We start from the raw sequence: 12,923 nt of genomic DNA, 5'->3' as shown, positions 1-12,923 counted from the left end.
CCAGGTGGTCTGAATGGGGCCTGAGATTCTGCCTTTTTAGCAGGCTCCTAGAGAGTGCTGCTGCTGCTGTTCCAGGGCTTCATAATTTCAATACTGTGCCAAAGAACCCAAATTTAAAAAGGAGAACAGTCTAGAGTAAAAAAAAAAAAATTGGTTGCCAGAGTCACGTACATTTTTTTGTGTACATTTTCTAGAGTCCATGTGTAGAACCTGACTACAAATAGTTTTTTTTAAACTAATGTGCACAGTAGCTCTTCATCCCACTTGTATGAGAACACATCAAAATGGCAATCTGAGGGTGTAATCATCTATTTTTAATAGCAATGTTTTCAAGACCCATTTAATTAAAACAAACAAGAAAAGATTTCCTTTCTTTGAACCCACAAGTCTGATAAGCAGCCGGCGCCATTTCTTGGTGTAATCTTAGTAAAACACGTCCCACAGCCCAAGAAGTTTTTACGAAACCATTCAAATAGCTTCAACCATTCTCCTCATTCTATTGTCCTATTATTTAATACACAGACACACACAGTCAAAGCACATACCCAGTTGTGCACACACAAATGTGCACAGACAAGCCTACACATTGTCTAAAGGTATTTGTACAAACATCACAATATCATTACTTTTCTTTATCTTGGATTCAGGCACACTACATTTTTGAGACTTGTCAATAATATGCTGATAGTGAATTATGTTTTTATATAATCTATGGATTCAGTTTTTTCAGGAACTGCCAATTTTACTCCAATATGATTCCAGTATGCTGAGAGAAAGTTATTCCAACTAGAATGTGCTGAAGGGATGGATGTGGCTTCTATGCAGGGCATATTTCAGCTTTTTCCAAATAACATTCTTGTAGAGATTACAGGATAATCTGGCAGCCAGACCCAGCCAATTAAAACAGTAATTGAAATGGCTGAAAATGTTTTCCTTGGCAATTTTTTGTTATTTTGCTTCATTTTGGGTTTCCTTGAATAACAAAAAAAATAGGGTCAATCATGAGACTCCTAATTTATTTTCTTGGTTATCTTTTCTCACCAAACAGAAAAGGGCTGCTGTGGAGCTTAAATTAAAACCTGAAAACTGTGGTATGGGGCGGTATGAAGGTAGGCATGAGAAAACATAAAATGATTCTTAAGCTAACGCAAGTAAATCTCCTCTGAGCATAGAAGATGTGGGAGTTTCTATTTTAGGTGGTAAGAGTGAAATGGGGAGGGGGATTCAAAAGGAAATAAAAATACAGAAGAGGCTTTATTGTAAAATATAGGTTTAATTTTTTGGAGATTAATAGGTACTCGAAAGTTGAGACTTATAATTTTAAGACATCTAACATAAAGAACTAAAAATCATTTATGTACCATAACTCTCTTCCATTGAAATCAGTTGTGTGCTATTGAATGATTAACCATGTCTGGGGTGAGAGAGTATCTGATGATTTTTAGTATTTGCCAGTTTCCATAGTGTAAACACTTTTATCACGGCTGATTTCAATCTACCAACCTGGCATTGATGAACATAGAGCTGGAAACAGATAGGTACCATCAATTTTGCAAGGCTCTGCAAACTGCTCCAGCACACTTCTGACTAAAGTCATCACTTTACAGAAGAAGACAGATATGAAAAAGCAATCTCAATTGACAGCAAGTAAAAATATCAATAGAGGAAATTAATAGGCAAAGATAAGCATCTCACAAATTAATTAATCTAAGTTCTGCTGATTAAAATGGCAAAACTTGAGAAAACCCAAATTATGTAACTGATTTAAAGAGAAAAATAATTTTTCATGTCATTCCATGATGTCGCTTCTTTCCTTTAAGGCTCTACTTCTAAGCTCAATTCCTCTATGAACCCCCTCTGAAGAAATCTGAAATTAGTCATAGTAACCATGTTAGCATCCTCTTGGAATTAAGATGATTTCAAAATATCTTACTAGTACTGCATCTAAGTCCACACATTGGAATTCCTTGGGAGCTTCCATAAAGTAACAATTCCTTGGTCCTGCCCAGGACCAACTAAATTAGAAATCTTGGGTGGAGCTCAGCATCCATAATTTTGGAAAGCTCTCCACATACTTAATTTGCAACCAGGAACGAGAACAACTACACTATACAATTCTTTGTCTATATTTTCATTGAAAGTGCTCTACAGCAGGGTTATGTTCCACTCTCTTAAAGTATCGCCCTGTAGCTGAGCCATATGTATAATTTTTTTTCTTCCTTTATTCCTTTTCCCATCTGCATTGCACTGACAAATGTGGTGAATAAATAAAGACTTTTGGTTAAGTTTCAAAAGGAATAGAAATACAATGTCTTTTCTATGGATTGTAGATTGAACTTATGTTTATTCTTATTTTCTTATTTTTATGTTTCAAACCAAGCTCAGAAATTTTTGAGAGGGATCTCAGTCACCAGCAGCATGTACTAATTAATAATGATTTTCAATTATTCCACACAACACATGCAGAACAATTCAACCTTTTACTTAGAAATGGAAATTAATTATAAATTTGATTTAGTGAATAATTAACTCATGAGATTTATCTACATTATGCTAACATGAATATCTTTATGCAAAACCTACAAAGGAAGCAAAAATTAGCTCATTAAATAATGTTAAAAAATATATATATACACACACATTAACAATATAGGTGAGGTCTTAGCTTTTCCCTGAAAAGACAAACCATACAATGATATAGCATGCATGTTTATATGATTAACTAATTTATATTCTTCTTACTCTAAAAAAATTTTAGGCTGTTCAGAAATGATTCCACCCTATTTTCCCATGCACAGTCATCATCATTAGTGGCTGCATTGATCAAAGTTCTATCTGTGAATCTTGGAAAGCCATGTTTCGTGTGTAGAAATCTACGCCACCCTTAGGCAATGCAACAGAGCCAAGAACAGCAAGAAGCACAACAAATAGCAGCTGTGGCTCTTTACATGTGTGGTACCATTTAAGCTAATGCCCAGGATATCACATCATTTGTCCAAAAGGTGCAGCTGCAGCAGCTGGCAGACTGTTGAAGGCGGCAAAAAACAGAAGGCAGAAAATGGCACCAATCCTTGCCTCTCCCCAAACCCACTCAAGTTTTTGCAGCACTACTCTGTGCAACGTTCACAAAGAGTCATGGCCAGCATTTGGGCAAAACATGCAATATGACTTGGTTGAAGAGCAGGTGTCATCATTTGACTCAGTCACTGGTAGGTGCATCTGAAATAAAGTGTATTAGTTCACCACTGCTGCATAGCAAACTACCCCAAAATTCAGAGGCTCTAAACAGCAATCACTTATTGTTTACACCTATTATGGGAAGGATGGGGTTCCGATGATCTAGGTTGGACATGGCTGGTGGCTTTGTTTCTCACTGTGATTCTGTGAATTGACCAATGCATCTCTGGCCTATGTGTATTCATTCTGGGGCCCAGGCTGAAGGGGTAGGAGTGACCAAAAGGGAATCTTCTCATGTCAGTGGCGGAAATGCAAAGATGCAAGTGGAAGTACACTTGCAGAGCTTTTAAGACCTAGGCTTAGAACTGCCAGATTGTCACTTCTGCTCGTATGCTGTTGACCAAAACATGTCACATGGCCAAGTCCATATTTAAGCAGGGAAGAACCACACGTTTCACAGGAAGAGACTATGGAAAAGGCATAAATAGTTTCAGGGACACGTAAAGAGAATTAAGTTCAACATATTTATCTGAAATATAAGCCCATTAGTTTTTACAGAAAAGAGTGATGATTATGATGACAACAGCAATAGTAATAATAGTAGCTATCTTATACTATGCATTTACAGTGGTCCAGGCACTCTTCCAAACTCTAGATAGATAGATAGATACATACATACATACATACATACATCTTACATACATAAATACATAGCTTGGTAGATAGGCAGATGAAGTTCCATTTAATTCTCACAATAATCTTATAAAATAAGTACTATTATATCCTCTTCTTATAGGCAAGGCAACTGAGGTAGAGAGGGGACTTATAAGAAATACAATGGATTATTATTATTATTATTATTATTATTATTATTATTATTATTATTTTGAGACAGGATCTCTCTGTCACCCAGGCTGGAGTGCAGTGGTGCAATCATGGCTCCCTACAGTCTTGACTGCCCAGGCTCAAGCAATCCTCCTACTTCATCCTCCTCAGTAGCTGGGACCACAGGCATGCTACAAGCATGCCTGGCTGTTTTCTGTGTGTGTGTGTGTTTTGCGTAGACAGGGTTTTGCCATGTTGCCCAAGCTAGTCTTGAACTCCTGGACTCAAGCGATCTGCCCACCTTGGGCTCCCAAAGTGCTGAGATTACAGTCATGAACCACCATGCCTGGCCAATAATGGACAATTATTAAATTAAAAGAACAATATTTGCTAATTTTCTTAACCTATGGTACAGGCATATTATGTGAATTATGTTCTGTAACTTTAGGATTGCTTCCCATGATATTCACTGTGTTGGGAGTAGAAAAAGACAATCTGGATGAGCATGCCATGGTCATGAAGGAAGAGAGACATGAACATGATGTGCTCATCTTTGGGATTTACCTACAGAATGTGCACATCAGTAGAACTTAGTAGCAGTGACCACCTAAACAAACTGGTAGACTGAGGAGGAATTCAATTTGCTTTCTATTTCTTTCAGGTTTGAGGCCTATGGAAATCTGTACATTGAGGAACCTGTGGGGTTTGAAAATGGAAATCCTTTGCTCGTTTATAAATTAGAGCACGTTGGGAAAGACAAATTCTACAGAAAGGGGAGAAGTAGAAGCTGTTATTTCCTTTTTAGCAGTAGTGGGCAATGTGGGGAATGGAACAGACAACAGATACAGGGTTTTACAGCAGCTTCTGGGAAATCTGCTGATAACCTGCCCCAGTGCCACAGCTGTTGCTGAGATCAAGAGTCATGGGGTGGTTTCCCATGATTCTTCCAACTTCTTGAATTCCTCAAAGATTACAGTGGCGTTGTCTGGCCCTCACTCCTCAAATGGACTTTTTTGGTGCCCAATTCCCTATGTTTAAGTCTCCTCCTGGTTGAAGTCACTAGTTAACTACTCTAGTTGATGAAACGAAACTTGTTTCAGGTGATGAGTGTTGAAAGCTTATAAACATGGATACATTCAAACAACGATGATACGTTTGTTCAAAAGAGAATGATTATCTTAAAGATATCCTCCAAAGTTAAAAATTGATCAACAGAAAATGATATCTTAATAACAATAATCTAGATGTTAAGGATCTGTTAACAAAGATTAGGATATGCGCCAGGCAAACGAGTTGTCAAGTGGAAAAAGGTGTACTTCACAATTAGAGAAGATCACTTAAAAACCCCATGTTTTAAAGGTATAACCGACAAAAAATAACAGCACATACTGTATGTATACAACTTGAGTTTGGAGATAAGTACACATCTGTGAAATTATCACCACAATCTATGCAATAACCCTATCCATTGTCTCCAAAAGTTTTCTCTCACCCACTTTATTATTATTATTTGTGATAAGAACACTTAACATAAGATCTTTCCTCTTACCAAATGTTTAAGTATATAATACAGTACTCATAACTATGGACACTGCACTGTACAGTAGATCTCTAGGGCTTATTCATTGTGTATAACAGAAACTCTGTGCACTTCGAGCAACAACTTCCCATTTCTCTCACCACCCCCTCCAGCTTCTGGTAACCATCATTCTGTTCTCTACTACTATGAGTTTGACTGTTTTAGATTCCACGTATAACTTAAATCATACAATATTTGTCTTTCTGTGCCTGGCTTATTTCACTAGCATAAATGTCCTCCAGATTCATCCATGTTGTCACCAATGGCAGGATTCCTTCTTTTCAAAGGTTAAATAATATTAATCGTATGTATATACCACATTTCTTTATCCATTCATCGGTCGATGGACATTTAGATTGATTACATGTCTTGGTCATTGTGAATAATGCCACAGTGAACGTGAGAGTTCAGTTACCTTTTTGAGATCTTGCTTTCAATTCTTTTGGATCAATAACAGAAATGGGATTACTGAATCATATGATAGTTCTATTTTTAATTTTCTGAGGAGCCTCCATGCTGTTTTCCATAGCAACCGAAGCAGCTGCACCCATTTGCATGCCCGCTAACAGTGTACAAGGGTTCTCTTTTCTCCAGATCCTCACCAACACTTTTTATCTTTTGCTTTTTGGATAACAGCCATTCTAATGGGTGTGAGGTTCATTGTGGTTTTAATTTGCATTTCTCTGATGACTAGTGATGTTGAACATCTTTTCATATATCTCTTGGCCATTTTTAGAAAATGCTATTCTTGAATTTATTTTCAAAATATACATTGAAATCTGGTTTTGAAAAACTTAACAATCATCATCAAATTAAAAACTAGATGTGTCAGTCTCAAATCATTTAATAATATTCAATCAAGAATAAAAAATTTAGAAAGCAAAACTCATTAGTTCTTTTATTTACTCAGCAATTATTTCTTGAAAAGCTATAAGTGCTAAGCAGTACTTAGGTGCTGGGGGAAGCAACAGTGAGCAAAAGATTTGAAGACAAATCCTTGCCTTCTTGGAGCTTGGTTCTAGAGTTTGATATAGACAATAAAGATGTTAAGTACTAAGATGCTTACATAGTACTTTAAAAAGAAGATCATTACGGCCAGGCGCGGTGGCTTGCCTGTAACCCCAGCACTTTGGGAGGCCAAGGCGGGTGGATCACCTGAGGTCGGGACTTTGAGACCAGCCTGACCAACATGGAGAAACCCCGTCTCACCTAAAAATACAAAATTAGCCAGGTGTGGTAGCACATGCCTGTAATCCCAACTAAGGAGGCAGAGGCAGGAAAGTCACTTGAACCTGGGGGGCAGAGGTTGTGGTGAGCTGAGATCATGCCATTGCGCTCCAGACTGGGCAACGAGAGCAAAACTCCATCTTAAAAATATAAAATAAAATAAAACAAACAAACAAGAAAAACAGAAGATCATTACTATGAAAGATAAAATGAATGAGGAATTCTGGGGTGTTAAGTTTGCAATTTTAAATAGGATAATCAAGGTAGGCCTTATTGAGAAAGTGATATTTGAGTCAAGACTTAAACTAAGCAAAATGCGAGCCATGGAGATAACAAAAACAAGATTTTTCCAGGCATTGGAAATTGTTTTTGCAAAGGAGCTGAGGCTAGGATGTGCCTGGCATCTTTGGGGAAGGACAAGGAAACCAGTGTTGCTTAGGTGCAGAGTTTCTGTGGAAGAAAAAAAAAAAAAACAAAACTCAGAGGAAATAACTTATTTAAGAGTTAAATTGAACAGTTAGCTAAATAGCAACAGAGGAAGATCTAAGTGTTTCCAGTTATTTGGCTTTTCTTTTTTTTTTTTTTTAACACCTTATAAATTTGGTTAGCTAATTAATTAGCTGGGTAGGAAGGTAGGTGGGTAGGTAGGTAGATAGGTAGGTAGCTAGCTAGTTTTAAGGAGATAATACATGCACACCAACCATATACATTTCCGAATTTCCGGTGGTCTGAAGCAGTGCACAGTGAAAAGTCATCGTCTCTGAAGGATCCAATGTCACTAGGTCTCCTATGTATCTTTCCAGAGACATTCCATGACTCTAATATACACTGCCAATTGAGGTAATTTGGAAAAGCAGAGTGTGTCACTGAGATCTTGACAAAGTTTGCTTTCATAGATGCACCTTCATCTTTGTGCAGTAATTACAGACCCCGAAAGAGGAGGTCAGCCCGGATGGTGCTCATCCCATATGGGTCGGGTGGGGCCTATCTTGTGAAGTCACCAAGCCACCTCATGAAGAAGTTACCTGGGTGTGGCCACTATTTATTCTGAGAGCTATTTTTGTTCCCATATCCAGAGGAAGATTCCGTGGCTGTCGTTTCTTGTCATTTTCTCCCAAGGATAAGGAGTGATTTCACTGCATGAATGAAAACAGGTGTAATGAAATTAAAAAACAAACTGTAGTCAAAAATAAATAAATGCAATAATAAAGTGAATAATAAATGGAAAATTTCTGTGTTTCACCAATCAATATGGACCAAGGACAATGCATTCTTTGTTTGACACAAGTTAGAAATCCAAGTTTTTCCTCTAAGTGCAGCCAAACTACATGTAATACATACTTCAGGCCTTCAGGCATTTCCCTTGTAGGTAAACAAACAGCAAGCCATAAAATCTTCTGTATTTCTTTGATGTTGCAGACGGTCTTCTCTTTTATCATGGGCTGCAAGTCTGATTCTGCTCTGTGAGATGTCTCGCATAATTTTCTAGTAGTATCAATAAAAGTGCCATACAATCAGTCTACCTCTCCAATGATAGTAAGATAAAGGATGTTGCTTTCTTCAGAAACATTACTATGGCCCTAGCATTGTCATCACCCAACAGCCTATCTCTATAACCACTACTATATTTTCTAAGAGACATCTCTGGGATTAAAGTGTATCTTTAGCTTTCTACTGGTGTTTCCAGTCCTTGAATTCCCCCAACTTGATTTTTCTTAGCCTAAAAAATGACCTAAATTTCCTTTTCTTTTACATTCTACCTCTTTCTTGCCTCACCTAACATATGTAAATCACCATAAAAGTTGAGTAGTAGCTCTCCTGTTTTTCCCCTTAAGTTTTTTACTTACTCGAAAATACACTTATTCTAGAAGGACATTTTGATTCTAGCATACCCTCAAGTTAATGATATCATAATGTATGCTTCTGACTCAGTTTGAAAATCCAAATAGATTAATGACAGTAAAGTCTTTTGAGAAAGTAAATAAATATATTAAGGATGCTTGAGAAACAAGTAATATAAATACAGACCCCCAAAACAAGAGAAAGCTGTGATTCAGTGATAGCGTTTTTTGGCAGTCTTTACCTGATTCTTACCTTGTTCTCCCACTGTACTGCCCACTCCAGGCTTCTTTTCCCAGCATAATCTATCCAGATCACTATCCAAGTGTAGCTCTCCTTTGTTCCAGGCTGAGGTCAAGGAAATAAAGCTGATGTTGTCACAGGTTCTAATGGGTTAAATAATACTTGGGCACTGCTGGATGCCAACTAGCACAGTTTTCTGGAGATGATGTCTTAACTGGAAGAATGGAATCCATTAGTTGGAATTTCAGTTGCTGACTGATCAACAGAAGAAATATGTGGGATAAGAATGCCTTCTGGAACCCCTTAAGTCAAACCAGCTAGGAAATTGCCTTCTCGGACTGCACGAGGAGTCTACCGAAATTCTGATTTTCTTAGATGTACAGCAAAGAACTTTAAAAGACCCAAATAGGGCACAAGAGAGTTATCATAGTATTAGTATCAACTTCAGGTGAGAATTTAGTCATTAAATATAATTGACTTCCTATTTATTAAAAATGCTGGCTTTCTGAAGTCATTCTATAAGGAAATGAATCTGTGAGGCATGACTTGTGATCACAGCGGGGGTGAGGAAGCCCTTCGGATGCAGCTTCGTGGGGAAAGCATGAGGAACAACTCCACTGGCTTCCTATGTGAAACAGACAGATTTACCTCTAAGCTATTTTTAAAGGAGAAGAAATAATAATTTATAACTTAGAAATTAAAGCTGTTGAATGCCTCATTAAAGATGAGGCAGCATTATCCATTTCAAGGATTATAAAACAAGAGAAGTATGATTTATAGAAATGAAATAGAACTTTTTCTAAGGGAAGCTTATAAACTTGAGACTACATATTAGACAAGCTCACAGGTTTGGGGAAAAGGGATACATGTGTAAGCCTCTCATGTTGGACTGAGGAAAGGAAAAAGTTGTTGGGTCTTGAGTTTAATTTTTAAATTTTTTGGTGAGTAGAAATGAGCTCATATAAATAACATTTCCTCTTTTGTGCTTTGCCTAAACTATTCTTCTAAATTGGGATCTTTAGCCACACCAATCCCCAGAGTTCCTCAGATTTCTGCTTCAGTGCTGCTCATGTCATAAACAGAATTCTTATAAAAGCATTTTCAGAATGTAAAATCCGTAAGGGTTCAGAGATGAAGCTATGTTTTAAATAGATCTATATTAATAGTGAAAATGTGGTGTAGTACAGCGCACAGCACAGACAGCCTTAGAGGTCTGGGTCCTAGGCCCAGCTCTTCTGCTGGCCATGTGGCAATGAATGCTCTGTGTCTCTGATTTTTCATTGGTGAAAGAAGAGGGATGAAATGAATGGCTCCTCAGTTATCTTCCAACACTGAGAATCTGCCTTTGTTATGTAAGAGTAGCCTGGCTTTCACTCAGGCCTGATCATGAATAACAATCTTAATAGTGGTGAGTAATGCATAGAGTCACTTTTCCACAACTAGGAGAATCTTGTGTCTTGAAGAAAACGTAGGAAATCATATCACCTTGTCCTCCATTGCCATTGAGGGCTGCATCTTCATCCTTCAAATATGCTCTTTCAGGCTGATCTTAACAACTCTTCCCAAGGGGCAATCTTCACAACTTCTATGTCCTTAATGGCAGAGGTTCTTCCTTATGTTTGGTCTGAATCTCCCTGCTGAATTTGCAATTTATTTTCATTTATCCTATCCTTAGCAGAGAGGGAACACAACTGGGGCACACACTCAAGTGCTATCTATTATTAGTCTGAGCCATAGTAAATTTGTTTGTACTAGAGTTTCTGGGGTCTTACATTGCATTCCAGTGAGATGATAGAACCTGATCCCTTGATGGAATGTTCTCTTTGAGGTCTAAAATGACTGAACGATAAAGGCTCACAGGCTGGCAGGAATCCTGAGCAGTTCTTGATAGTGGTCACAGGAAAGGGCATTGTTTCTTTGGCTGTCCAGTCTCCTAGCAACCTAGCGTACAGCGGCTCTTGACACAGGGCTGTCTGAAACCCCACGTTTAGAACTATTAAACTATTTCTTCTAAAATTAAATATGTGCTCCGGCAATTGTATTTTAAAAATCTGATAAAAAGGTAACTTTTCCAATAGCACCTGGTGCTTAATAGAGATAGGGAAAACTGATGAAAGGGAGCATAATTATACCATCTAGCCCTACCCACTGTTTTCTGAAAGGTGAGCTCTCATTATGCCCATTTTACAGAAAAGGCAGATGGACACACACTGAGAAACAAACAATGCTAACAATATCAACTGTTTAAGAGGGAAATGTTTAGGATTTGGAAAAGAAAATGAAAGGTTTACCTTGCTGACTCTCAAAAAGTAATAAGAGTTCCCTGTTCACTTTCTGCCTCCTCCTAGTCGTGTGGGTGTCCTGGGAGAGGCAGGAGGAGGAAAAAAGTGGTATTCCCTGGGGATGGACTTTCCCAGCCTCCTCCGGAGCAGTCCAGGTTTGTGAATCAATGCAGGGGGTGGGGGTGGGAGTGGGAGGGGTTGGCCAAGCAAGGCTTTCCCTTTACCCACACAGGCTGTGATTAAGAAGGCATCCATCTGTCAACAGAGGCTCTCAGCTGTATTTCCAGCCCAGCTTCCTCCCAACTGACTCATTCAGTGATGCCACAATCTAATGTTTATGACCTAACAGATGATCACCATGGAAGTAGCACAAACCTTGGACTGTTGAGGAGCAAAACCAGCGTAGAGGAGCTGGACAGTTTAGGAAAAGAAAAAATGAAGACCTTTATTCATAAAGACCACATGTTAAGACTGAACATCCCATCCCTCATGTGGGCACTTCCACCAGTTACTAAAATTGATATTGGGATGCCTTCGTGCCTGTTAGAGAACCCAAATAAGGATTTAAGGTGACCGAGTACAAACAAATAGCATGGCATTTAGAAATAGAGAGCAAGAAATGGAAGGGAAAATGTGTATGCAGCAATTTAATGAGGTTTGGATTACAAGTTCAGTTTCCTTATCTTTTTGCCAGCATGTGGCAACAGTTCTAAAGGGGACAGAAAATGTGCCGAATGCCAGGAGAAAGATGAAGTTCCCCCCAAACTCAACTTTATAAACAATCCTGGTGGAATATTCACAAAGTGGAAGTCAGGATAAACTGGCTATTCCACCCCGCACTGCCCCCCATGAAAAGAAAAGACTAAATGAATAAGAAAGCCAATGGAAATAAGTGCTTTTTAGTAAAGATCATCGCATTTGGTGCTGTGAGTGGCAGGAGGCCTTGGCACAGACTTGGGAGCTACATGAGGACTCCGGTGGCGCGGTCAGGGTGAAGTGAGCCTGACTTCCTGGCCTGGCCTCCCCAGACTAATAATCAAAAAGAGCTGCCCTTCCCCAGCCCCAAACAGCCCTGTGTGAACAGAGTGTCTCCTAGTAGTGCCTGCGGCTTACGAGTAATGTGAGAGTCTTTTTATAACTGTTGAGGTTTAATGTAAAAGGAAGCTCAGAATCAGCGGTAAAGGGAGGGGAATGTTGTGAACTACAGACCATCTGAAATGGGGAAAATCAAAAATACCAGAGTGTCTGATTATTTGAATGTCTCTTGAAGTCGAATAATGAACCTTCTTCATGTTCTGCTTCTCCGGACTTGGCTCCCTCTGACAAATTTGCAGGCATCAGGGTCTGTCTGGAATTCATTCCAAGTTGGAGGGATATTTTTTCCCTTGACATTTTGCAGCTGAGACAGCCGGAGCAGGAAGCTGAGGAGCGTAACATTACCAAATATGTCCTTTCTCCTGCCCGTAAGTTTTATTTCCACAGGAAAAGAAGGCAGATGCTGGCCAATGAGAACTGGCCAGTAGAAATGCAGCCACAGCAGGCGGCCTCTACTGGAAGTGAGGAAATTGATCAGATGCCATTTTTCACAAAAATGGAAACTGTTCTAGGTACCACCGATTAAAATTTGTGCTACGCCGGAGGAAGAAGTTTGACAGCTTCCTACAAGTTGCCCAGCTGTTTCAGGGGAATTGTTTATCACCCTATTGGTCTCATTTTCTCAAGAACGCTGGAGTGGGAATTAGAGACCCGGC

The 12,923-nt window shown here is 38.8% G+C and overlaps 1 long non-coding RNA gene across 12 annotated transcripts in view; it reads right to left on the bottom strand.

Moving 5' to 3' along the window:
- The window catches only part of LOC105465617 (uncharacterized), a 39,668-nt gene extending 28,172 nt beyond the window's left edge, over window positions 1–11,496 (bottom strand). Inside the window, exons 1-6 of one of the 12 annotated variants that reach the window (XR_011623366.1) lie at window positions 11,182–11,496; window positions 10,376–10,527; window positions 8,903–9,515; window positions 8,150–8,293; window positions 7,834–7,944; window positions 7,510–7,636 (exon numbers count right to left, since the gene is read on the bottom strand). This is a non-coding gene — a long non-coding RNA (uncharacterized lncRNA). Of the gene's footprint in view, window positions 1–5,256; window positions 7,259–7,509; window positions 7,637–7,829; window positions 7,945–8,149; window positions 8,294–8,902; window positions 9,516–10,375; window positions 10,528–10,662; window positions 11,141–11,181 lie in introns of those variants that run through there. The other 11 variants (XR_011623368.1, XR_011623362.1, XR_977654.3 and 8 more) reach the window with 11 other exon arrangements.
- Window positions 11,497–12,923: the final 1,427 nt, after the last annotated feature.

The sequence above is a fragment of the Macaca nemestrina genome, chromosome 5 (genome assembly GCF_043159975.1).
Source record: "Macaca nemestrina isolate mMacNem1 chromosome 5, mMacNem.hap1, whole genome shotgun sequence".
Lineage (NCBI taxonomy): Eukaryota > Metazoa > Chordata > Mammalia > Primates > Cercopithecidae > Macaca > Macaca nemestrina.
The sequence above is the reverse complement of the archived record's forward strand: the minus strand, read 5'-3'. Positions and strand labels throughout refer to the sequence as shown.